The 26229-nt window shown below is 41.2% G+C and overlaps 1 protein-coding gene, 1 long non-coding RNA gene and 1 pseudogene across 4 annotated transcripts in view; 2 read left to right on the top strand and 1 right to left on the bottom strand.

Annotated features, from left to right (window-relative positions):
- LOC148004133 (uncharacterized) overlaps nt 1–1281 on the top strand; it is a 95047-nt gene extending 93766 nt beyond the window's left edge. The window contains exon 6 of one of the 3 annotated variants that reach the window (XR_015628210.1): nt 410–1281. The gene's annotated coding sequence lies outside the window, so the exon portion shown is untranslated. The remainder of the gene's footprint in view (nt 1–409) is intronic. The other 2 variants (XM_087564290.1, XM_087564289.1) reach the window with 2 other exon arrangements.
- LOC148004131 (uncharacterized) overlaps nt 1–26229 on the top strand; it is an 876089-nt gene that overhangs the window by 206695 nt on the left and 643165 nt on the right. The gene's annotated exons all lie outside the window — the stretch shown is intronic.
- Nucleotides 555–26229, bottom strand: Btf3-ps12 (basic transcription factor 3, pseudogene 12; annotated as a pseudogene).

Genomic DNA, 26229 nt, shown 5'->3' with positions numbered 1-26229 from the left:
TGTCATCAACATCAATGGTCCCGGGACTAGCAACCATTAGTGACATAAATGTTACTTCCGTTGGGCAATGGCCCTGTATCTTTTTAACATACTGAATATTTGAGGAGAACCAATTTTTTAAAATTATTTTTAAAGTAAAATTAAAATTAAGAAAAGCAGTTGAAGGAAAACTCAGATTGAGATTTAAAAATAAAAAAATTAGCAGGTGAGCGAATAGGTGTGCTGAGCAGCTGGGCGTACGTTCCTCTGCCGTTCTCTGAAGTAACTCGTTTTCTAAAAAAATAAATTTAAAAAAAGCACTTATTCTTTTCTTCCTAGTTCTTGCCCATCTTTTCGGTGTTTTCAAAAAGGGAGGAAATCAGTTCTGATTATTCAGTTTCCTTCTGAATGTTTTTCTCCTCCCCCTTAGGTGAGGGTACAAAGGCCAAGGCAGTTTCGCTTTCTCCAATGAACAGGCTCCAGGACTTCACCCCTGATGGTGGAGAGGACTCATGATTGCTTGCCGCTCAGCTCAGGGGCTCAACAGGAAAAAGCCATTGAGATGAGGGCAACTTTCAGCCGTGCTTACATCGGAGTGCAGGCATCCGTGTGCTGTGAGCCTGCTGTACCCACAAGCACCGAGAGGAAACCTCCGTTTGGAAACCCTGTGGGAGATGAGATGCTGGGAAAAAAGGAGGTAGAGCAATGGGAGCCTGATCAGACAGATTTCTGTTCTTGTCTTGTCGTTCAAGTTCCGTCGCCTTTATCTGAGGGTAAGAAGGCTGGGCTGCAGGAAAGACAGTTCTATCTTTGGGAGAAATAACTTCCTTGTTGTTCCCTAAAGTTATAAGAATAGTTAACGGTTATGATCTTTCTGCATGTCCTGTTAAAACAAAATAAAACCCCCGCGGTGTGTTACTACATTTATTCCTGTCAATAACCTCCTGAGGGGAATATTCTTATCTCCCTTGTTTTGTAGTTTTTCTAATTAATTAATTTTTTTAAAGTCTCTGTATAGCTATATATTGGATGCCAAGTATATTCTGTGACATTCTTATCAAAAGTTGAAAAATCTCTGATGAAAATTACATCTGGGGGACTGGTGGGATGGCTAAGCCGTTAAGAGCACTTGCTGATCTTGCAGAGGACCCAGGCTGGGTCTCTAGCGCCCATGTAGCAAACAACCGCCTATAACTTCGCTTCCTGAGGATCCAGTGCCCTCTTCTGGCCTCCTCTGGCACTGTAGTCTCATGGAACACAAAAAACTCAGGGAGACACCCACACGCATAAAATAAAAATAAATAAATCTTTTAGAAAATAAATTTAGGGGTTAGATATTTACTTAGCCCCATTCTTTCAACCTCTATTTTCTTACCCTTCCCCCTCCCATGAACCCCGTTTGTCTCTCTAAACAGGTGCACTTATACTGTAGATAGATGATAGATAAGATTGAGATAGGATATAGATATAGTTTATAGATATAGATGATGTAGATATATTCATGATGTATACATCTTTGTAAAATCTAGGACCTACACATGAGGGTTCAGTAACTTTTCAGAAGTGATATAACTACTAAGAAACAGAACCTGTGTGTGTGTGTGTGTGTGTGTGTGTGTGTGTGTGTGTGTGTCAATGTCCATATGTATGCCCATATGCATGTGGTTATTCATGAACTTGTGTGCATATGGAAGCCAGAGATCAGTGTCTGGAATCTTCTAAGGCAAGCTCTTTTGCTAATCTCAGAGCTCACTACTGACTGGGCTAGCGTGAGCAGCCAGCAAGCTCTGGGAGCCACCTGTCTGTCTTTACCCTTCCCTAGCCTGGGAGCTACAGATTCCTGTTGCCATGTGAAGCTTTTACGTGGTTGCTAGGGATCTGATGTCAGATTTTTGCTTGCACAGAAAGCACTTTATCAAGTGAGTGCTCTCTCTCTCTCTCTCTCTCTCTCTCTCTCTCTCTCTCTCTCTCTACCAAAGAAAGTAGATGCATCCAGGGTCTAAACTCTTAAACTCTGAAACACTCTGCCTTTCCTCCCCTGGGCTGTCCACCATCCCACTCTAGGTTGTTGTTCCCCTATCCTGTAGCCAGTCTTCTGCCTAAATCCCTGTCATATCCTTGCTTTCTGGTGACTCCTTACATCTGGGTTTTGAGATGTTCTACTTTGTCTTTTCTGGGGATCAGTCCTGAGTGAATGCATGTTGACATGAGCATAGCCATACTAAGGATCCATACTTCAGATTCATGGCTATGTTAAGCCCTCCCCTGGACTAGGCTTAGGGGAATGGACCAGGTTTAGGGGCTTGATAAAGCCTTCACCTTCTCCAAATACAAATGTTGACAATGTATACCAAAAGTGTCGACTTCAGTTCTCCTTGGTTAGTGCAGGCTGAGACTGCTTCCCCACAGAGTTCAGCTATACATAGTAACTGCTCCAAGTTTCCCTGTTACCAGGGTCTCTACCAGATCACGTGGCCCACCTGGCCCCGCCTTTCTGTAGCGGCTTCTGTTGTATCCTCATTCCTATCACCCGGTCAAGTCAATCCCAAAGCTGTGCAGGCTATGGCAATCTCTCCAAAGTCATTTTGCAAATACTTTGGTCTCTAACAAGACTGCATTTGCTGCTCTCTGAAACATTCTATTTACCCGTGTATTTCTCCTTACACCTATTCATCCTGGACCCTGAGTGATCTGTACCTGCCGAAGAACCATCTCCACCACAAATGGCCTGACCAAAGCAATCAATGGCTACCATCCGTTGAGTCCTTACTGTATACTAACTTTCTGGGCATGGGGTAGGTACTAGTATTATGTCCGTTCTATAAGTATTGGAATGAAGGTTCGGTCATACCAGAAACAAGGTCCTAAAGCCATGAGCAGGCTGAAGAGGACGTGAATGCAATTAATTAAAGACAGAGTCTGAGCTCCCAGCCACTGTGCACAGGTGAACAGTGTTATGCCCAAGCCCTTGAGTCTCCAGTATCGTGTGCTTACCGCTTTGCTTAGCCTTCTGCGGCTCCTAGAAAGAATTATCCCTCAGCCTCTGCCTGCCAGAGGTCCCACACTGCGCCTCTGTTGCAGCAATTACTCCACTCTGTTGCAGTTTTGGCTGTGTCTCTGGCCCATCAGATTCACTCTGTGTGAGGCCATGGCGTTCATTTTTATGTCCCCCAGGAACCTAGTGCCATATCGGAAGCTCAGCAGGGGCTGCCTTGACATGTGCTGAATTCACTGAACGGCTGTTTATTGAACACCCACAGAAAGACTCTTGCCCCTGCCCACAAGCTCCCTGGTGTAATTGTTTTTATCCTTTCTTAGTTTGCACCCCCCTTTGAGAGTCTGATGGAAGTCGTGCATCTTAACAACAGAAAAAAAAAAACATCCACTGATAAAACTCTCCACCCTTCTTTAGGTGGCTCGGACTCGGGGTTCAGAGTCTAATTGGTTTCAACTCCATTACTAGTGAATCGAATAGCTTTTTATACTTTAAATCTTTTTCTTTTTCAAGTTATAAAAGTCTAATTTGGGTTACCTTGGATAGGAGGAGAAGTCCACTTTGTTTTTGTTGAGCGGGGTATGGTCTGGAAACAGTGAAACAACAATAACAAAGAAAACGCAACTATGACTAAGCCTCTCTGAAGCAAATGGAGTCAGATACTCCAACGCTACCAGCATAAGGTCCTCTCTGCAGCTCTAGTCTTCGAAAGCAGCCTCCTTCCTCAGTGACTGAGGTTCTCTGTAATCATAGCTCACTACTAGAGGGAAGGATACCCCTCTGCCCTTACCCACAATTTAATAATTAATAATAATAATATAAAAATAATAATTTTCCTTGAAAATTCTAATTGACTCAAGTGAGTGACATATGGACTGAGGCCTAGAAGGACAGCACAGTACTTTCTTTCTTACATGTGGTCACAAGCTGTCCCCTGCTGACCCAGGCAGACAGCATGCAAACCTTTCTCACCCCAATGTATTATTCTTTGCTTTCACTTTAGCACCATCAGATTTGCCCGCTCCATATTGCATCTATTCGGTTCCCAAGTCTTTTACTTTTAACAGACTGGGCATCCAGGCTCCCTGGGAGAAGACTAAGTGTGAGCATCTATCATGATGATGAACGAGAATTAGTTTATCTAATAGAGTTCTACCTTTTATATTCCACATGCTAGGCCTAAATGCTACTGACCTTTAGAGGTAGGAGAGCCAAGCCCCATTATCTGATCCCTTGTAAATAGCTGAGGAAACTGAGGACTGCACAAGTTAGAATCAAGGCCCAAGATGGCGCTCAAAGGTTGAAAGCTCCCAATCTATTTAGCTTCTTGCGTGACATACCAAAAGAAAAATTTGCTTTGTAACAGGCCCAGTGGTATTTACCAGTACTCTAGCTCGGTTGTTTCTTCTCTCAGACAAGCCTTCACTTCAATACTGTACATACAAATACAGAGAAGCTAGTGTTATGGAAAGTGTATATTACAGGTGTTAGGAGCATGGGCTTCAGAGCCAGGCATTTTATAGTCACATGTAAGATCCTCTATTTATATGTTGAACAGGTACTTAACATTCCTGCGGTCTCTGTGACCCCAACTATAAAATGGCACTGCCCCTATAAAGCAGCATTCCCCTCTAGTGTTAATTGTGTTGCGATTTGTTGCTCTGCCATTGACAGGACCCAGATACTCAGTGATTGTATCCAGTACATTGGTTTGGGAAGAATAAATTAAGTCATAAAATCCATGAGAAAAGTTTCTGATGCAGGGTAAGCAGAAAAAAACCTATAAACTGAAATTGCAAACACTGAGACGGTCCTAAAGGAAAAGACAATAAAATTAAGTCATTTTCTAGATGCCAAGTAATTCAAACTTTGAACCCATCTGCACTCATCAAGGTTTCTGCCACAAACTTTCTTCTTGTACAAGACCCTTCAGATGGCTCCTGTCATACATATCAGCTGTTGTCACTGAGATGGTCATGCCTAACAATAGCACGGCCACAGATTACAGCAATAGCTACTCGGAAACTCAGAGGTCAGTAGCTACAATAGAGACAAGAGCTTTTGTTCTGCAGAGTCAACTGGTCAGAGATACACAATGTATTTGGACTATTTTTTAACAAAACTATAGTTTTGAGCATATTAATTGAAAAAAGTCACTTTTCTTTTTGACCTTTGAAAGCATAAGGAGAAATAATTATTGGTTTAAAGACAAATTTGTTTTGAACTGAAGTTTATTCCGTTTTTTTTTTTTTTTATGTGCTTTGTTGAGGTGCAAAATGCCTTTTTGTACCATTGTTAAATTATTCACCACTCCCCATCTTTCTGGCGTGCCATTGTAGAGCCAAATAGATGTCTCTGCATGGAATAAAAAATAAATCAATGATGAGTCAATTCATGGAAGAAACACATTTTAAATAATAGCGCATTACCATTATCTGAAATCTGTTGATCATCAAAAGATGGTCGAGAATATCTATGACCCGGTGAGATTTCCAAGGAACATTGAATTTGTGCTCAGCCCAGTTTAAAGACAACTCTTGATCTAGAGTTGACGAAACAGCACAGAAACTGGACAGGAAGAAAGAACACCTGTGGGCAGGGAGGAGGAGGAGGATGGTGATGTCATAGCCCAGCAGACTCTGTGCTGGCCCTGCATATTCTGTTCATGGTTTCTTTCATCTTAAGAGTTATTCCTCTTAGAGGATGAGAAAATTGAGCCCAAATGACTAAGAATCTGCGTGTGTTCTGTGCCTGGAGAAGATCAGTTCTTTCAACTCATCTCCCAGAGGCAATTTCAACCCCTAGCTTCATCGTGCTCCCTACAGAGTCATTCATCTGTAGAAAATGCTGTGACCTATCTACTCCAAATCAAAATGTTTTATTGCCTTGGAACACACAGGACACCCTCATGTGCTCCTGCTGTCTTCAGCTCAAAACAATTATGTAACTCCAAATGTTCAAACGCACACAAATTGGAAGGAAAATGGGTCGGTGATTTGTCATTAATTTCTGCCACCTGTTTCTGGTATTAGTGGAATTATAGCAATTTCATGTATCAGAAAAGTTACTTTCAAATAAAGTGAGTCAGGCCTGCCTCATTCATGTCTCCATGGGCCACAGACTCCTGCTGTTAGCGATATCTGTGTGTTGCTATCAGCATTTGGAGCCAACCCTAAGTGACTAAAACCGAAGACAGAATCATCTGCCAGAGTTGATGAGCAGGAAAATGAAAGCCAGTGGGAGAAGTTTACGCACTCATACTCATCCCACAGTCACACAAAGCACGCTGGCACTCACTCGTGAGAAGAGGAATCTATAGCATGCATGTTATAACCAACCGACAGCTACACTGGACATCAGCATAATTTAGGATTGAACTGTGAACTCCAAGGAATAACACACATAGTAGAAAAGATTGGGCTCCATGTGTAGTGCAGGATACCTGAATTGTAAGCAGAGAACACAGCCACTCAAGACAAGAGACTCTGTCTTTCTATGTCTGTCTAGCAAAATCCCAGCTGCCCTGGTGCCTGGAATTCCACCAATGGAGAATCAGTCATGTGTAGGCATTGTCCCTCTGGCATTACTCTCTTTGCAAACACAGAACCTTGGAGGCAGTAAGCATGACACCAGGAAAATGGTGGAATGAGTAACTATAAGGCATTTTTGATGAGTGGTAGAGACCGCAGCATGCCTGTGACACTCTGGGCATTCTAGTCGTCAAAGAAGTGTGAGAAAGGAAGATGGAAGGGCCATTGGAGCTCACCGAGTTTACTAACTGTTGATAGAGTTCAAATGAAGAGGTTAGGGTGGCCATGAGCAGAACAAACACTTGCTTCTCAAGCCGAATGTCTTCAGTCCCATCCCTGAAATCTATAGCGGAATTAGAACCAATTCCCCAGAACTGTTCTGACTTTCACACATGTTACCCTGGCACAGGGACACTTGTTCTTGAGGACAGACATCACACAAGCACACAAAATGATGATGATGGCAGTGGTGGCGGTAATCAAATACACACATAAACAACAATGATGATAAGGTTGTTGTTGTTGATGATGATGATGATGAAATGAAATGAACATATTTTTAAAATTAAATACAATTAAATATGGGATTAGGGGTAGGGAGAAGCTTAGTGTGGTAAAGTACTTGCTGTGCAAACATGAAGAACTGATTTCAGATTCCCCAGAGTCCATGTAAAAGCCAGACATAATAGCACATCTGTAATCACAACACTCCTGTAGCAAGATGAGAAGGAGAGAGAGAAGTATCCCTAGGAGCTCACTTGACAGCTAGCCTGGTTTATGCAACAGTGAACCATAAAACCTGTCTGGGGGTGAAAATCTGTACTCGGGATGGTCTCCTGACCTCCACATGTGACCTGTGACACATACACTCACACACAGGCCGCATACATACACACACACACACACACACACACACACACACACACACACACACACACACAGGGTAGGGGGAGGCAGAGACACAGTGAGATTTTAAAAGATATGAGCAACAACAAACAATGTGGATATCCATCCACAGGTAAAATACTAATTTGTAAAAAATAAATACCAATATGACTGTATAAAATATTGCATCAATAACATTTCTATTTCCTTGGCATATTGTAACAGAAAATAAATAATAATATTTCCTATGAAAGAAAGTGATTTTATGACATTCTATTTATCTGCACACACAAAGTGACATTTATAATTTATTGTGAAACTCTCCCTGTTTTGTTTTAACAGCTCCAATCTCAGTTGTTAAACTCTACCTAAAAGTACTGGATAAACTATATGACAGTTCTTCACAAGCTTATTGGAAATCATCCTTTCCGTTTGCTCAGCAGGCTTTTGCTGAGTACTTCCGAGCCTCAGTCTTGTAGCTGACAAAGCTCTTGTCACACCCATTCCATCACTAACCACTGGGCCTGCCAAACTCAGCTTTGATCCCATGAGTATTCACTGGGCTGAGATGCCATCAAAGTATCTGCTTCTTCATTTTCAGTGTTTGTTAGATGGAAGAGTTTGAATTGTTCATCTGCTTTTTGGGTTATGAACGTCAAGCATCTGGTATTTGATTGTGTATTGCCGGGTAAGATCACAATAATCTTCAAACATTGTGATGGCAAGTAGATTCATGTGTGAGGAAAAGTGTCTTCCTGCTGGTAAATGTCTCCTTAGCTTTGATAAAAGGTGTGGAAGACATTGCACAACACCTCAAATTGCCAAGGAAAGAGAGTAGATTCTTTGGCTTTCTAAGGAGCCTGAAAGATAATGCAATTCAATTTCCAATCTAATTTTCCTCTTTCTGTTTGCAAAGGAAAAAAAAATCAAATGCTGGGAGAGGAAGTGGATATTCCTGGCTACTGATCTGTTAGGTAGACAGCCTGAGGACAAGAATCAAACTTCTAACTCCAGTCAATGGTTTGGTGGCCTTATGTCAAACAGATCAAGAACTTTGGGGGTGGCACGTGTCAGTCTGAACCTGCAGGGACACTGCCAATTAAAGGGAGTGGTGATCAGTTGTACACAAAGCATCAGAATTAGTTCTCAGTCCACACTGTAGGGGATTAGTGAGTCAGTATCCTCAGATGGTGTTGGTTACAGCTTTCTCATCCTGAGACCAATATGACATATCTGAAATAACGAATTTAGTACAGATGTAGATCTGGGAAGTTTTCAAGTGAGGGAAGAAATTCTACCTCGAAATTAAAAGTTAGGAAGCCTATGAAGAATGACTTGGGGTCTGGGAAGACTGCTTTGTTGGTTAAGTTTTCTCCATACAGACAAAAGGATCTGATCTTAACCTGTAGGAAAAGCTGCATTTATGGTACGTGCTTGCCATCTTAGCACCAAGGATGTGGAAATAGATGGATCCCTGAGGCTTGCTTACCAGCCAGACTAACCAATTTGGCGAGTTGCGAGTTCCAGTGAGAGGACATGTCTCCAAAAAAAAAAGAACAGGTCTGTGCCTTGAGCTGACCCTGTGACACAGATCTCTGTACCCAGATCCCACTAGGAGGAGTGATGGCACACCTGAGAACACATGTAAGACCACCACTTCTGCTTAAAGGGACCCGCCTGTAGCGCTCAAGACACAGGAACCGTGAAGCAGTCTGGGATAGGATACTGTCTGGTCCCGGAGCTGACTCTGTACCACAGCTCGCTATACCCAGATCCCTCAGGGACAGAACTGTTCTCCCAGGAGTCCTGACACACAGGATAACAGGAGAGTCAAGCTACTGTCAGAGACAGCAAGACTAGCTAACACCGGAGATAACAAGAGGCAAGTGCAAGAACTCAAGCAACAGAAACCAAGAATAGTTGGCATCATCAGAGCACAGTTCTCCCACCAAAGCAAATACTTGATATCCAAACACACTGGAAAAGCAAGATTTGGATTTAAAATCACATCTCATAATGATGATAGAGGACTTTAGATGGACATAAATAACTCCCTTTAAAAATACATGAAAAAACAATAGAAGCCCTTAAAGACGAAACACAAATACCCTTTAAAGAATTACAGGGAAACACAATCAAATGGGTGAAGGAAGTGAACAAAATCATTGAGGATTTTAAAATGGAAATAGAAAAAAATTAAAGAAATCACAACGGGAAACAACCCTGGAAATAGAAAACCTAGAAAACATATCAAGAGTCATAGATGCAAGCATTACCAACAGAACACAAGAGATAGAAGAGAGAATCTCAGGAGCAAAAGATACCACAGAAAACATTGACACAACCATCAAAGAAAAATGCAAAACACTAAAAGCTCCTAACTCAAAATATCCAGGAAATCCAGGACACAATGAGAAGATTAAACCTAAGGATAATAGGTATAGAGAAAACAAAGATCCCCAACTTAAAGGGCCAGTAAATATCTTCAACAAAACTATAGAAGAAAAATTCCCAAGCCTAAAGAAAGAGATGCCCATAAACATACAAAAAGCCTATAGAACCCCAAATAGATTAGACCAGAAAAGAAATTCCTCCCATCACATAATAATCAAAACAGAAAATTCACAAAACGAAGAAAGAATATTAAAAGCAGTAAGGGAAAAGGGTCAAGTAACATAAAAAGGCAGACCTATCAGAATTACACCAGACTTCTCACAAGAGACTATGAAAGCCAGAAGATCATGAGCAGATGCCATACAGACCCTAAGAGAACACAAACACCAACCCAGGCTACCATATCCAGCAAAACTCTCAATTAACATAGATGGAAAAACCAAGATAGGCCAAGACAAAACCAAAATTACACAATATATTTCCAAAAATCCAGCGCTACAAAGGATAATAGATGGAAAAATCCAACAAAAGGTAGGAAACTACGCCCTAGAAAAGAAGAAAGTAAGATTCTTTCAACTAACCCAAAAGAAGACAGTTAGCTACACAAACATAATTCCATCTCTAACAATAAAAATAATAGGAAACAGCAGTTTATAGTTCCTAATATCACTCAACATCAATGAACTCAATTCCCCAATAAAAAGACATATACTAACAGACTAAATATATAAACAGGACCCAGCATTTTGCTGCATACAGGAAACACACTGACACTTCCTCATAGTAAAAGCCTGGGAAATTTTTTTCCAAGCAAACGTCCCAAGAAACAAGCTGGAGTAGCTATTCTAATATGGAATAAAATAGACATTCAACCAAAAGTTATCAAAAAAGATAAGGAAGGACACTTCATACTCGTCAATGAAAAAAAATCTACCAAGATGAACTCTCAATTCTGAATATCTATGCTCCAAATGCAAGGGCACCCACATTCATAAAAGAAACTTTGCTAAAACTTAAAGCACACATTGCACTTCACACAATAATAGTGGGAGACTTCAAAACCACACACTCATCAATGGACAGATCATGGAAACAGAGAATAAACAGAGACACAGTGAAGCTAACAGAAGCTATGAACCAAATGGGTTTAACAAATATCTATAGAACATTTTTCCTAAAGCAAAAGAATATGCTTTCTTCTCAGCACCTCATGGTACCTTCTCCAAAACCAACCATATAATTAGTCACCAAACATGCCTCAACTGGTACAAGGAGATTGAAATAATCCCATGCATCCTATGAGATCATCACGGACTAACACTTGTCTTCAATAATAACAAAAATGACAAAAAGCCCACATACACATGGAAGCTGGACAACGTTCTACTCAATGAAAACTTGGTCAAGAAAGAAAGAAAGAAAGAAATTAAAGGCTTTTTAGAATTTAATGAAAATGAAGACATAGCATACCAAAACTTATGGGACACAATGAAAGCAGTGCTAAGAGGAAAACTCATAGCTCCGAGTGCCTCCAAAAAGAAACTGGAGAGAGCGTACACTAGCATCTTGACAGCACAGCTGAAAGCTCTAGAACAAAAAGAAGCAAATACAGCCAAGAGGGGTAGACTGCAGGAAATAAGCAAATTCAGGGCTGAAATCAACCAAGTAGAAACAAAAGAACCATGCAAAGAATCAACAAAACCAGGAGCTGGTGCTTTGATAAAATCAACAAGATAAATAAACCTTTAGCCAGACTAACCAGAGGGCACAGAGACAGTATACAAATTAACAAAATCGGAAATGAAAAGGGAGACATAACAACAGAATCTGAGGAAATTCAAAAAAATCATCAGATCCTACTACAAAAGCCTGTACCCAAATGAAACTGGAAGATTTGGATGAAATGGACAATTTTCAAGACAGATACCAGGTACCAAAGTTAAATGATGATCAGATACACCATCTAAACAATCCCATAACCCCTAAAGAAATAGAAGCAGTCATTAAAAGTCTCCCAACCAAAATAAACCCAGGACCAGATGGGTTTAGTGCAGAATTCTATCAGACCTTCAAAGAAGACCCAATACAGTACTTTACAAATTATTCCACAAAATATGAACAGAAGGAACTCTACCCAATTTCCTCTATGAAGCCACAATTACACTTATACCTAAACCACACAAAGACCCAACAAAGAAAGAGAACTTCAGGCCAATTTCCCTTATAAATATTGATGCCAAATTACTCAATAAAATTCTCACAAACCATATCTAATAACACCTAAAAATGATCATCCATCATGATCAAGTAGGCTTCATCCCAGGGATGCAGGGATGGTTCAGTATACAGAAATCCATCAATGTAATCCACTATATAAACAAATGCAAACAAAAAACTACATGATCATCTCATTAGATACTGAGAAAGCATTTGACAAAATTCAACACCCCTTCATGATTAAAGTCTTGAAAAGACCAGGAATTCAAGGTCCATACCTAAACATACTAAAGGCAATGCCCAGCAAACCAGTAGCCAATACCAAGCTAAATTGAGAGAAACTTGAAGCAATTCTACTAAAGTCAGGGACTAGACAAGGCTGCCCACTCTCAACCTACCTATTCAATATAGTACTTGTAGTCCTAGTCAGAGCAATTAGACAGCAAAAAGAGATCAGAGGGATACAAATTGGAAAAAAAATGAAGTCAAAATATCACTATTTGCAGATGATATGATGGTATACTTAAGTGACCCCAAAAATTCCACCAGAGAATTCCTAAACTTGATAAACAACTTCAGCAAAGTGGCCATATATAAAATTAACTTAAACAAATCAGTAACCTTCCTCTACTCAAAAGATAAAGAGTTATGAAAGAAATTAAGGAAATGACACCTTTTACAATAGTCACAAATAATATAAAATATATTGGGGTGACTCTATGCGAGCCAAGTGAAAGATCTGTATGACAAGAACTTCTGGTCTCTGAAGAAAGAATTTGAAGAATATCTTGGAAGATAGAAAGATCTCTCATGCTCATGGATTGGCAGGGTTAATATAGTAAACACATGGCCATCTTGCTGAAAGCAATCTACACATTCAATGCATTCCCCTTCAAAATCCCAAGTCAATTCTTCACAGGGTTAGAAAAAGCAATTTCCAAATTCATTTGGAATAATAAAAAACCAGAATAGCCAAAACTACCCTCAACAATAAAGGAACTTCTAGTGGACTCACCATCCCTAATCTCCAGCTGTATTATAGAGCAATAGTGATAAAAATAAAATTGTATGGTATTGGTACAGCGACAGGCAGGGTAGACCAATGGAATAGAATTGAAGACCCAGAAATGAACCTACATACCTATTCTCACTCTATCTTTGACAAAGGAGCTAAAACCATACTGTGGAAAAAAGAAAGCATTTTCATCAAATGGTACTGAATCAACTGGAGGTCAGCAGGTAAAAGAATGCAAATCAATCCATTTGTCTCACCTTGTACAAAGATCAAGTCCAAGTGGATCTTGGAGCTCTACATAAAACCAGATACACTGAAACAAATAGAGAAAGTGAAAAAGAGCCTTGAACACATGGGCACAGGGGAAATTTTCCTAAACCAATGGCTTATGCTCTAAGATCAAGAATTGAGGAATGAATGGGACCTCATAAAATTGCAAAGCTTCTGTAAGGCAAAGGACTCTGTCATTAGGACAGAACAGCAACCAACAGATTGGGAAAAGATCTTTACCAATCCTACATCTGATAGAAGGCTAATATCCAATATATACATAGAATTCAAGAAATTAGACTGCAGAGAATCAAATAACCCTATTAAAAATGGTATACAAAGCTAAACAAAGAAGTCTCAACAGAAGAGTATCAAATGTCTGAGAAGCACCTGAAGAAATGTTCAACATCCTTAGTCATCAGGGAAATGCAAATCAAAACAACTCTGAGATCCCACCTCACACCTCCTATGGTTTCCATGTGTACATATGCTCATAGGATAAGCATGCACACATATGCACATACACACAGACACACACAGACACCACACACACATGCACATGCATGCTTGCACGCTCGCACGCTTGCACATGCAGAATGACTTAGTCATCGAGTTGTATTGTAGATTTTAAATATTTAGTGTGTATGATATATATGTGCAGTACATGTGCATTTATTTGTATGCATGTAGATGTCTGTAAATACTATGAATATATGGTATGGATGGATGTCACAAATATTCATTCTCACCTATTTTATTTGGGGTAGGACCTCTCGTTCACCACTAGGCTAGCTGGTCCATACCTTGGGGATTCTCCTGTATCTTCTGTATTCTTGTAGAAATTCTGCAATTATATGTGTATGCAACTTGACCTAGTGTCAAGTGGTTCTGGGCATCTGAACTCAACACCTCTTATGTTGGCACCACATGTAATTCCCATTGAGCTATTTCTCCACACCATGGAGTAGTTTTCCCCGCAGTTAACCAGTACCTAATTAAGCATAAAAGATGTCTTAGTTAGGGTTTGTATTGCTGTGCTAAAACATCATGACTAAAAGCAGCTTGATGAAGAATTTGTTTATTTCAGCTTACAGTTAGTTCCACATTGCAGTTCATCACTAAAACATTAGAGTAGGAACTCAAATGGCACAGGACCCTAGAGCCAGGTGCTGATGCAGAGGCCATGGAGGAATGCTATCTATGGGCCTGCTTTCTATGGCTTGCTCAGGCTGCTTCCTTATCCTGGACCACCAGCCCAGAAGTGTCACCAACCAAGATGAGGTGGGCCCTTCCTTGTCAATCTCTAATTAAGAAAATGCAATATAGACTTGCCTGCAGGTCAGTCTGGTGGGACTATTCTCTCAATTGAGAGTACCTCTTTCTACATGACACCGCCTTGTGTCAGGTTGACATTAATCTGGCCAGCACAGAAAATATCCCATGGTGGAGCTGTGGAAACTCATGTCATCTGAGAAGCAGCCCCAGATTTGGAATGCTTGAGATGGTTGTCCCATTAATAGGAGTACCTAACTTTTGCCAGCTAGCCCTCAAGGCAGGGTTGAATAGAAGAATAAGAAGACGTGGTGACCAGGATGTGCAAGGAGATGAGGGAAAATAAAAGATAGTTACCACATGAACACAATAACTCCCTGTTTATATCTGTTACCATGCTAAGTGCCTATGGTCATCTAATTTAATCCTGATGAGGGACCTATGATACAGGCATTAACTGTATTTCCTCTCGTTTGCTTTTCTTTCCTTTTTTGCTTTTTTCTTTTTTCTTTCTTTTCTTTTTGTTGGAGAGTGTGGTGATTCAAGATAAATAAATAAATGTATATAATATATAAATATATAATAATATATAAATATATATTGTCTTAGAGATCATTATGTAGACCATGCTGATCTCAAACTGACAGATCCTTCTGCCTCCTTAATGCTGGGTTTAGAGGAATAGAGCAATACAGCACCATGCCCAGCTAGCTCTGTTTTCTGACCAAGGGAAGTAAGATTCATATCCACTAATTAAGTTACCCAAGGTCACGGAGATAATTAGCAGCAGAGTGATGTTTCAGAGATAGGTAACTGTTCACATAAACTAGACGCCCAACATGAAAAGTTATAGCTATGAAAAGTTATAGCTACTATGGAAACAACATTTTCATTCTTCAAAAGGTTAAAAATAGAATAGCCATGTATCTCGACAAAGCCTATTCTGGGTAGATAGCCAGATGAAATAAGATTTAACTTAAAGAAATGTTTATACACCTACATTGATAGTAACATTGTTTGTAAAAACCAAAAAAGAGCAAACCAAGTGTCCTAACAGAATGAATAGTCTGTCTGTCAGTCTGTCTGTCTCTCATAATTTATATATAAATATATATATATATATCCCTTAAAATATGAGATTCTAATACATGCTACAATATATAAGGGTCAACACTGTGTGGTTTGACAAACATATATTACCAAGACCCAGTAAGCTCTTAGATGTGGGAGTAGAGTGGTGTTTTCTAGGGAATAAGGTTGGGATGAATATGAAATTACCATTTAATGAATAAAGATTTCTAGTTTGGGCACACACAACAAGCTCTAGGGGTGGATGTTGGTGATGGCTGCACGATGATGTAAATCTGCTTAATGTGTTGAAGTATATGCCTACAAATGACTAAAACAATACATTTTATTCATATGTTATTTGTGAGTCAAAATGTACTTACCCACCCCCTCCATTAAGTTCTTACAAGTTATATTATTTTCTACCTGTTTATACTACAAAATACCAACGACCCAATTACTCATAAGCAACAGGGATATATTAAGCATTCTGGAGCCAGGTGGGAAAGGGGGGACAAGATAAATGCACAGAAAGATCTAAGACCCAGAGGGCTCATCACTTCCTATTGATGACACTTGTCTGCTGAGTCTTCACATGTGTGAAGTTGTCGGTTGCTCTCAGCCTGTTTCCTAAGGGAACCAGTTCCATTCATGAAAACAGAACTCTCATGACTGGACCAGTTCTTCAAAAAACACACTTCTTAATGCTACCGCATAGCTATGTTATTTTCCAACATGTGGATTTGAGGAAATTCCAACACTCTAGAGACTGCACTGGATCGTAGATGACCGACCAATAACTACGTTTCCCAAGTCACATAGACTCCTGTAGGGACATTTGAATAATTGTTACTATCAGCACATGGTACAGAATTACATAGGAACAATGAAAGGGGAAACATGACTTAATATAAGGCACTGTAGTTTGGGGATTTATTATCTAAATGATACAAAGAGATTTATTCATTTCCTTCTATATCCAACCTAAAAAGAAAAAGTAGAAGGGAGACTCAAAGGCTAAAAATGAAGTCAAGGGTAAGAAACACTGCCTGGAAAGGTCTAAAAGCAACAAGATAGCCCTGGAAATCTCCAGCCACCAGCACATGTGAAAGCTGTGTGTAGACCTGTAGGAAAAGGACAATCCAATCTATTGTGATATTCTAACCTTGATCAATAAAATAGGCACAATGAGCACTGTTTAGAACTCTTAACATAGGGGAAAGAAAACTGAGACTTAGCTCCTGAACTGCAAAGGAGAAAGAGGGTAGTGATGGCCCCACCAAAGAACTCAGTGTTCACAAACAGACAGTGTCAACAGCCATTCATAAGAACAGAAAATTGGACTCTCGGGGTATTTGCCTTTATGACTACATTCTTCAGATACACAGCCTTTTACTTTATTCATAGGATGCCTGATGCCTTGTATAAACCACCTTTATTTAGGCCACAGGCAATTAGAGAACACAAAAGAATGAGTGAACGCTGAATTTCACATTATAAGAAGGTGATGTGCATGACACATTCCCCGTCCCCAAGAAGGATACCTTGTGGGCCTCACAACCTCTGCCAGCAGAGTAGCATGTCCACTGATAGGGTCTGCACGGAAAGCTGTGCGTTTACCATAGATAAACAAAGGGAGCGTTTAAGTGAGGTAGAATTAGGAGAGGGATTCATTTCAAATACAATAGAAAGGGCATGAGCCCTGAGGCAATCTAGAGCTGTTTCTCTCACGCATGACCTAACGGTGCTTGGAAAGGAAGCGGAAGCACAGAGAAGCACGTGGCACCACAGATGCACACGCACATTCAGCGGTTTTCGGAGATGGAAGTTATGGAACACACGATGCTCTCAGAGCTCCTGACTCTGGATGCAGTGCGTAGAACACTAAGTTGGAGGAAGCTCCCGCAGCAACAGACTCCTCTCTCGGATGGACCTTCACGATAATAAGCAGAGATCTAATATAAAAATAGATTTAGATCCCAGACTAAACTAATATTTGTACCTGAAGCAAGTTTTAGTTCGCAGTCTGTTTGGTAGACGCTGGAGTACTCGATGGGTTGGCATTGGCATAGATGTCCAGATAAATCACAGCAAAATGACGTGATATTGGAAACTGATTTTGTTGTGTGTCCTCACCCTTTGTAACATGGAACTAAAAAAAAAACAAAAAAAACAAAAAAAAAACCTCAAGTTCTGCTCAGGTTAATATGGGGCATAAAGACATTCAGTAAGTTTAGTGAGAAATCCCAAGGGTCGTGAAGCAGGATGACATCACTCATGCCGTCTCTCAGGGTACAAAAGAAGCAGAATTTCCAGCTACAGCCCAAGGCTGTTCTTGGTCCACCTTTACTCCCTCTTTAGGGAGAACCCATTGACCCTGGGGTAGGAAATGCTAGAACAACACTCGAAATTCATGTGGGCTACATCTACCAATATTGACTTTTTTGAAACTAGAACAAATTGATCATTTTAAATGTATTTATCCATTCACTTAAAATATTAGCTAAATGCATTACACGTTAACATTTTCGGCATTTTGGAAACAATTTAAAACAGTATCCAACATCAAAAAACTGCTGAGGAAAATGACGTGTGTATTTTGTAAATCTCTTTTGTGCTTGACTTGTCAAAGATTGTCAAAACTGCTCCTACAGTCCATCTACTAACACGCATCATTTAGTCCTCCTATTCTTAGAAATATATTACTATTTTCTTTTGGAAATAATATTAAACAGATTTATTCAGTTTTACCCTAAAATCCACCAAATGATAGGTTCTTACAAGCTAATTGTGTGTGTAATCTGAAAACATGTCATTGAGTGCATCGTGCTTAATTACATTAAAATCTACAAGTATCTTCTGAGCGCTGAGTGGGTCACATCCCCAGGCTGATCCTCTGAAGTCATGGACTGAACGTGGGAAAGATATTAATCCCTTGAGATGTGAAGCCCTTCCAGGTGGTGACAGCATACCATTATCTACTCTCAGCAATTCCTGCTTAACATCCCCACCTAAGTATGACAATAGAACCAAGCCAGTGGCAGATAGGAGTCTTGATTTTCACATGAAAAGCTGAACCATTCATCACTGGCCCCAAAGAAAACAAAAATTGTCAGTTATTTTTCCTTAAGACAAACGCTTACTTTGTTCATTTGGGGAAAAGAAAACAAATATCTGCCAAAGACTCAAATCTAAAACTGTAATTAACATAGCAGTCACACTTTCAAGTAAAAGCACCTATGAGGGCTTCCATTTCCCCAGCCCCCAGTGTTTGAAGGCACCAAACACTGGCTAAGGATTCAAGATGATTAATTCACCCCTAACTCTGTTCCCTACTAGTTTTGTGATTTGCCAAACACCATGGCTTCCTCCATGTAAAATGCCAAGGATCTAACAAGAGCCGCCTCCTCTGTGGATGTTGGAAAGGGTTCGTGAACAATACATGGTAACTGTCAGAACGGCCCCTGGCACGTCGATGACGCTGTTAGCTCTTGATACCATCCACTAAAATGTAACATTAGTTTTAATCTTTTGCTTCAATGAGATATTAAGTGCTCCTCATATAATAAACATTTATTAAATAAATTTGAAGATAATAAAATGGTTGGGGCTAGAGAGATGGCTCAGCAGCTAAGAGCATTAGCTGCTCTTACAGCAGAGCCAAGTTTGGTTCCCAGCCCCCCATGACAGCTCACAACCATCTGTAACTCAAGTTTGAGGGGATCTAATGCCCTTTATTAATCGCAACACAGCATACACACATGGTACACAGACATACATGCCAGTAAAACACTCGTACAAATAAAATAAGTACATGTTTTTATTATAAAAGATGAGAGCTAAACACCTAGTTTATCACCTAAAACAGAGAGTTCTCGTGAATTCAAACATGTCGAGCTTGCATTTAAAAGGGAGAAGCTGAATCCTAACTTCAATAATTAATGTCTATAGGTTTTACACAGTTAAATTAGCAAGGGGATTACACAGATAGGGTGTCAAGAACAGTCTAGAAGAACAATGAAGGACAAGGCTCTGGGGACAAGCAAGCATGGATCCAAGTGTAAGACATATTATTTCCTGAGGGGATGATGACAGGGTAATTCTGAGGAATGCCAATAATTGATCATAAACAGTAAACGCTCAGTAAAGATGTTGATCTCAAGTGAGGGGTGGTGTTGCTACCCCACAATCAAAGCTTTGACCCATAATTCTTCCTGTCTGAAAGAAATGCAGGGATGGAAATGGAGAAGAGCCTGAGGAAAAGAAGGCCCAGTGACAGGCCCAAAGTGGATCTAGCTCAAGGGGAAACCCCAAGATCTGACACCATTATTGAGGCTATTCACAAAAAGGGACCTACCATGACTGCCCTCCAAAAGACCCAACAAGCAGCTGAAAGAGTCAGATGCAGATATGTGCACCCAATCAATGGACAGAAGTTGCTGACCCTTCTGGTTGAGTTAGGGAAAAGCTGGAGGAAGCTGAGGAAGAGAGTGACCCTGTAGGAGGACCAGCAGTCTCAATTAACCTAGACCCCTGAGATCTCTCAGACATTGGATCACCAACCAGGCAGCACATACCAGCTGAGATGAGGCCTCCAACACATATACAGCGGAGGACTCCCTGGTCTGGGTTCAGTCAGAGAAGGTGCACCTAACCCTCAAGAGACTGGAGGCCCCAGGAATTTTAGAGGTCTAGTGGGATGGGTGGGGTGGGGACATCCTTGTGGTGACACACATGGGTTGGCGGGCATGGGTGGGGATGTGCAGGGAGGAGGTATGGGATGTGGAACTGTTGGGGGGTGGACCAAGAGAGGAATAAAATCTGGAATGTAAAATTAAATTTAGATTTTTTTAAGTAATGAAATTTACATATTAATAAAAACATAAAAACGGATGTTGATTTCCGTTAGTGAGAGCACATGAGGACGTGGGGAAGCACGTAGCATGGATTGGAGAAGTGAAGGAACAGTGAGATCGCTAGGATTTAAGATAAAAATAATGAGGTTTCACCTTGGGTTTTAGTAACAAGAAGACTGGAGACCTGAGGAAAGACAGAAGGGGAAATTCTACAAGAGCTGGTGAGCATTGCATCCACCCTGGGCTGGCCTTCTGTGCTTTTCATGGAGGCATGAAAGGGGGCTAAAAAGTGAAAATAAAAATAAATAAAATGAGCTTTTCCCGGTAGGTTTGAGGTAAAAGACAGTTGAGAAAGAGGCAGGGGGAGGTGGGTGTGGGATAGAAACAGGCAGGCAGACAGAGAGAGAGAGAGAGAGAGAGAGAGAGAGAGAGAGAGAGAGAGAGATACAAAGGAAGACCCTTCTATTGTACCCCGGAAGTTTCTGGGACATCAAGGAAAGGCAGATGCTGAGGAATGAGATCAGAATTGGAGACTTAGCTCTGAGACGTGGCAATATGTGAGTCGTCATGGAAACCACACGTGGAAGGCAATCACCTTGTAAAGACAGCATTTGGCCATGACCAAGAACACAGCATCTGCTTCCCAATGGACAAGTTGATGAAGATAAGCTGCCCTGAGAAAAAGAATGTGGCCCTCCTGAGGGAAAATGATATGGTCCTATCTGAAGGAAAAATAATGTAGTCCTCCCTGAGAGAAAGGGATGCAGTCCTCCCTGAGGGAAAAGGTCCATCTCTGATGGCTTCACACAGTCTTGGGACCTAACAACAGGCATATTCCTCTCTCCCTTTCTGGTCTCTACCTTATCTTCGAATCTCAATCTTTGGGGCTATGTTTTGAGTTGCCCTTGAAAGGGCAATGCCTTATCTGAAATACCCCTCACACCCTCTCCCCTCAATGTTCCTATTTCCTTCATGCAGATTTGAAGTTGCTCCACTAAGTTAAATGACAAGCAAACCCGAAGGCACAGTAACCAGTGTCGTAATGCAGGCACCCACAGCAAGCAAGCTGGTGGCATCTGCGCCTGGCAGACTATCCTTCCCAAGGCACCCAAAAATCACATTAAGCCTCTCCCTTGTGCATTTGCAACCCTCCATGGAGGCAAATGCAAAAGCAGAGATGACAAGAACAGAAGGCAGCGAATGGAATATAAAACGTGGCTCCATCCCAATTCCACCCCCTCTTCCAGGAGGAGGGAAAACTGAGGAGGTGTGAGGCATTTTAAGGCAGATGATTCCCCAGATATAGAAAGCCTCATAGTCCATTGTTTCCCACCTGGTGTACAGTATTGTTCTCTAGGCAAAGCAAGAATTTTTTAAAAAAAAATCACAAAACTGACTAAACCATCTGTGTCTGGGGGACACTGAAGATTCTCAGGTAGAACTATATATTTATGGGAAGAAACTAGACCACTTGAAAATTCATAAATTCCAGGATTTGAGAAGCAGACACCAACCTGCACCAGGTATTCTGGCTGTTGAGTTCTTCAGCATCCACTTTTGAAAGTTTAAGTACAGAGCTTTGCAACGGGAAGATCCAGGTGACAACCTGTGCTTGAACTCAGGAGAGGAGTACATAGTCTCTAGGGACTCAGGAGGTCTAGAGGAGCTGTGGACCAAGGGGCCAGAATAGGAGCAGATTTATGTGCAGGCCTGGTCCGGATTGTAAACCCCAACAGAAAACCATGGCTCTGGGGAAAGGAGTAGCTGAGAGCAGCCGATGGGACAGAGCTGCTACTCAGTAAGCCCTCAACATCCAGCTACTCAACATTGGCCAATCAGGACACCCTTATATATAGGGTGTCTTAGGGTCTTATTGCTGTGAGCAGACACCATGACCAGTGTAAGTTTTATAAGGGACTAACAGTTAATTGGGGCTGGCTTACAGGTTCAGAGGTTCAGTCCATTATCATCAAGGAGGGAGCATGGCAGCATGTAGGCAGACATGGGGCAGGAGGAGCTGAGTTCTACATCTTTACCAGAAGGAAGCCAGGAACAGACTGAGCATCCTCAGGCAGCTAGGAGGAGGGTCTCAAAGCTCACCTCCATGGTGACACACTTCCTCTGACAAGGCCACAACTAATAGTGCCACTTCCTGGGCCAAGCATATGTAAACCATCACATTTCACTCCCTGGGCCAAGCATATGCAATCCATCACATATGGCTAGGTATTGCATGCATAGAGTCTCACACTAAACACACAGGACTGCTTCCAAAATGGAGACCAATGCAGCCCATCATCTTACAAAAGAGGACTGTTGCTTAGCATAGCCATATTTTCTTTCCTTCTTTCTTTCTTCCTTTCTTTCTTTCTTTCTTTCTTCCTTTCTTTCTTTGTTTCTTCCTTCCTTCCTTCCTTTCTTTCCTTCCTTCTTTCTTTTTTTTTCTTTTCTTTTTTTTGCACAATACAAGCAAACTTGCCCTTTTTTTCTACTCTGGTCTCAATTTCTTAGTTAACAGCAAGATAAACATAAAGGTACTAAATTTACAGCCAGCACTATGCTTCTGTGACCTTTGGACTCTTTCATTGACAAACTTCTTTTATTGGTGCTTCTAATTTGTCTGTATGGTTCAGCGCATTGCCTGGGGGAGATCGAAGACTCTTCTCTTAATTCGTGCGGCTTGGACTGAATGGATTCTTTTTCCAACTCCTTCCCTATAGAGTTAGGTCTCAGATACTCTGTTAGAATGCCAGCTGAGGACTGGCATGCATCTCCGCATTGGATAAAGAGGAACCATTATCTTGTATTTGGGTAACATTCATATATGAGAACCAAATGTGGTTCTCATTTCAGAAAGCTTGCGTACAGTTTGGACGAATAGAAGCCCAACAGCCGGGCTAATGAGCTACTACAATGTCTCCATGCTTCCTTGCTGGATTTGCTTTCTGCTGCCAGAACTATATTTAAATTTGACTAAAGCTTGCTGATGATTACGGCTTCCCCTGGTTCTCATTGAGATCCTGGCTCCTACTCATAAAGGCTGCAGCTCAAATCACCACTAAAATTGCTGGGTATTAACATTAGGGAAGGAGCAGCTAAGACTGTGGATATACTGGCTTGCTTTTCATTCTCCCCCAGATCCTACCAATTCTCCAACCAGGGGGCCACATATGCTGGATACCGAGGGCATACTTGGAATTCTGGGAATGGGAAGAGATTGTGAAGGGTTCATCCCTTTCTCTCCCTTCTGCCTTTTCTCCTCGGTGACTTCCAGCAGCGATTACTGTGTGTCTAGAAGATATCACAAAGTCACTACTACCCCAGCGACTGGGGCCATAGTTGTGAGCATGGCCAACCAGGGCCCCCTCCCTCCAGAAGTTCATCTTCATTCAGACAGCAGTAGGTGCTGTGAAATTAATGGGGTGGGGTGGTCATGAGAGAGGGTGGGTGGAATAGATAGGGTGGGAAGGGAAAGGCTCTCTGAAGATTTGACATTTAAACTGAGAACTGAGAAGAAAGGGCAATGGGGCTGGAGAGATGACTCAGAGGTTAAGAGCAGTCTTTTCTTCCAGAGGTCCTGAGTTCAATTCCCAGCAACTACATGGTGACTCATAACAATCTAAAATGAGATCTGGGGCCCTCTTCTGGCCTTGAGGCATACATGCAGGCAGAACGCTGTATACATGATAAATAAATCAATCTTTTAAAAAAAAAAGATACTGTGATGTTTGAGGGAGTGAATTCTCCTGAATTCTCCAATCAAAGACATTGAGGAATTCAAAGATCCTGAAGTAGGAATTATATCTAGTGAGTTGAGGGAATCAAAGGGATACCTGCATGCTTCTGTGCATTGCAATGGAGAGCAGTGAAGGATGAGGTCAACATGAGGGAAATATGCCATCTCACTGGATGGGCATGGAAGCCAAAGTACTGGCAAGTTTAAAATTGAGCCAAGCTTGGTAGCTCACACCTTTACTTCAGCAATCTGGTGACCATGGCAGATGGATCTCTCTGTAAGTTTAGAACCAGTCTAGTCTACATAGCAAGATCTAGAACCAAAAGGATGACATAATAGGGAGAACCTATCTCAAAAAAAATTTAAGCATTTAAAATATAAGGAGCTAGGATCATATCTTGTGGTATATGACTTGTCTAGCATGTACAAGACTCTGATCTGGCCTCTAGTGCCCTAAGAGAAAATGAATCTGCCCTCTAATCTCATGGGAAATGACTGAGGTGCTGGGTGGAGGGAGCAAGGTAATATGGCTTGCATTTTTAACTAGGTAAAGAGTTTTATTAACCTTTTCCAAACTTTATTCCCAGGCTTCTTCAGCCTAATTTGCCATAAAGAGCGAAACAGGTATAAGCAAAAACTGAAAAGAGCTGCAATGTCGTAGGGAGGAATTGGGCTTAAAACATTAGAGATCTAGATTTTATCAGATCCATAAACAAAAAATTTTTAAATCAGTCATGATTTAAAAAACAAAACCAAAAAACAAAAACAAAACAAAAAAAAAAAAACAAAACAAACAGCAGCTCCTGTAACTTCCACAAGTGTCACCTTCTTCTGAAGTTGCCTCAATTCTGTTTGCCTTGTTCTTAGAAGTGTCATCAAAATTCTCCACCAGATCTGGACCTCATCATCCTCCTCTCCAGAAATAAGTTGTGCTTTTGCATCCACAGAAGGTTTAGGCAAAGCTTTAACCCGTCTCTTAAACTACTCAGACTGTCTGCTGCAAGCTAGCTGAAGATGCTGGGAAGCATTTTTGTCAGATGCTTTGTCTTAGCATGACCTGTAATGGGGAAGGTGTTTGCTGCCAGAGACGCCTGAACTTTCGGGTTGTTAAAACAAATCACTGTTCCTTGGTTTGTGAACATGTTCACCTCTTCAATACCAGAGATGTTTTTCACCCCTAACTTCTTTAAGGAGAACTGCAGCTTTTCATCGTCTGTTCAGGGGGTTCTGTGAACCACCTTCTTTCTATGAGCAGTTCCTTTCCCACTAATGTGCACCCATGCCTACAGTTTGGCTGGTTTCTCCTGGTTCACGACTGGAAATGGGGCCACGAAGGGGACTAGGGTTCATGCTCAGGGAGTCTCGGGCAGACCAGCAGAGATAAGGCGCCCACACGCAGGGATGCAAAATGACAGTCCCTGACTTGCATTTTTAAAGACAACTCTAGAGCGAATGGAGTAGAAAAAAAAAAAAAAAACCCGGCTCATCATTTCAGTCTTCCTTAGTGCTAGAGTCAAAATAATAATGTGGAGAAACCTCAACCCTGTCACTTCTCGGTGGCCGAAGCTCATCTCTAACCTAAGGCATAAAGTTTGGTCCCATGTAGCAGTCCAAGAGACAGAAGTGGGTCCTGATGACAATTCCAGAGTGAGAGGCGTCTTGAATGTGTGGATCTGGCATGTGAATCTTTTTAAAGTACTCCTATTTTAAACTTACCTGCATTTTAACTCCCACAACAGTCTCAACCCTCCTCCTTTTCCTCCTCCTCCTCCTCCCCTCCACTTTCTTCTCCCCTTCCTCCCCCTCCTCTTTTTCTTCCTCCCCTCTCCTCTTCATCCTCCTCTTCTTCCTCCTCTTCCTTCTCCTCCTCCTCCTTCCACATCACTCAAACTCAGCTTCGAATTAGAACCATACAGGAAATCTTTAAAGATCAATATCCAGTTTGTGCCTTTCTGCCATTGAATCAAAATCTTGGGCTGTGTCTCAGTACTTTCTTTAATGCCACTCCACAT

This window comes from Rattus norvegicus, chromosome 8 (genome assembly GCF_021556685.1).
Source record: "Rattus norvegicus strain SHRSP/BbbUtx chromosome 8, alternate assembly SHRSP_T2T, whole genome shotgun sequence".
Lineage (NCBI taxonomy): Eukaryota > Metazoa > Chordata > Mammalia > Rodentia > Muridae > Rattus > Rattus norvegicus.
The sequence above is the reverse complement of the archived record's forward strand: the minus strand, read 5'-3'. Positions and strand labels throughout refer to the sequence as shown.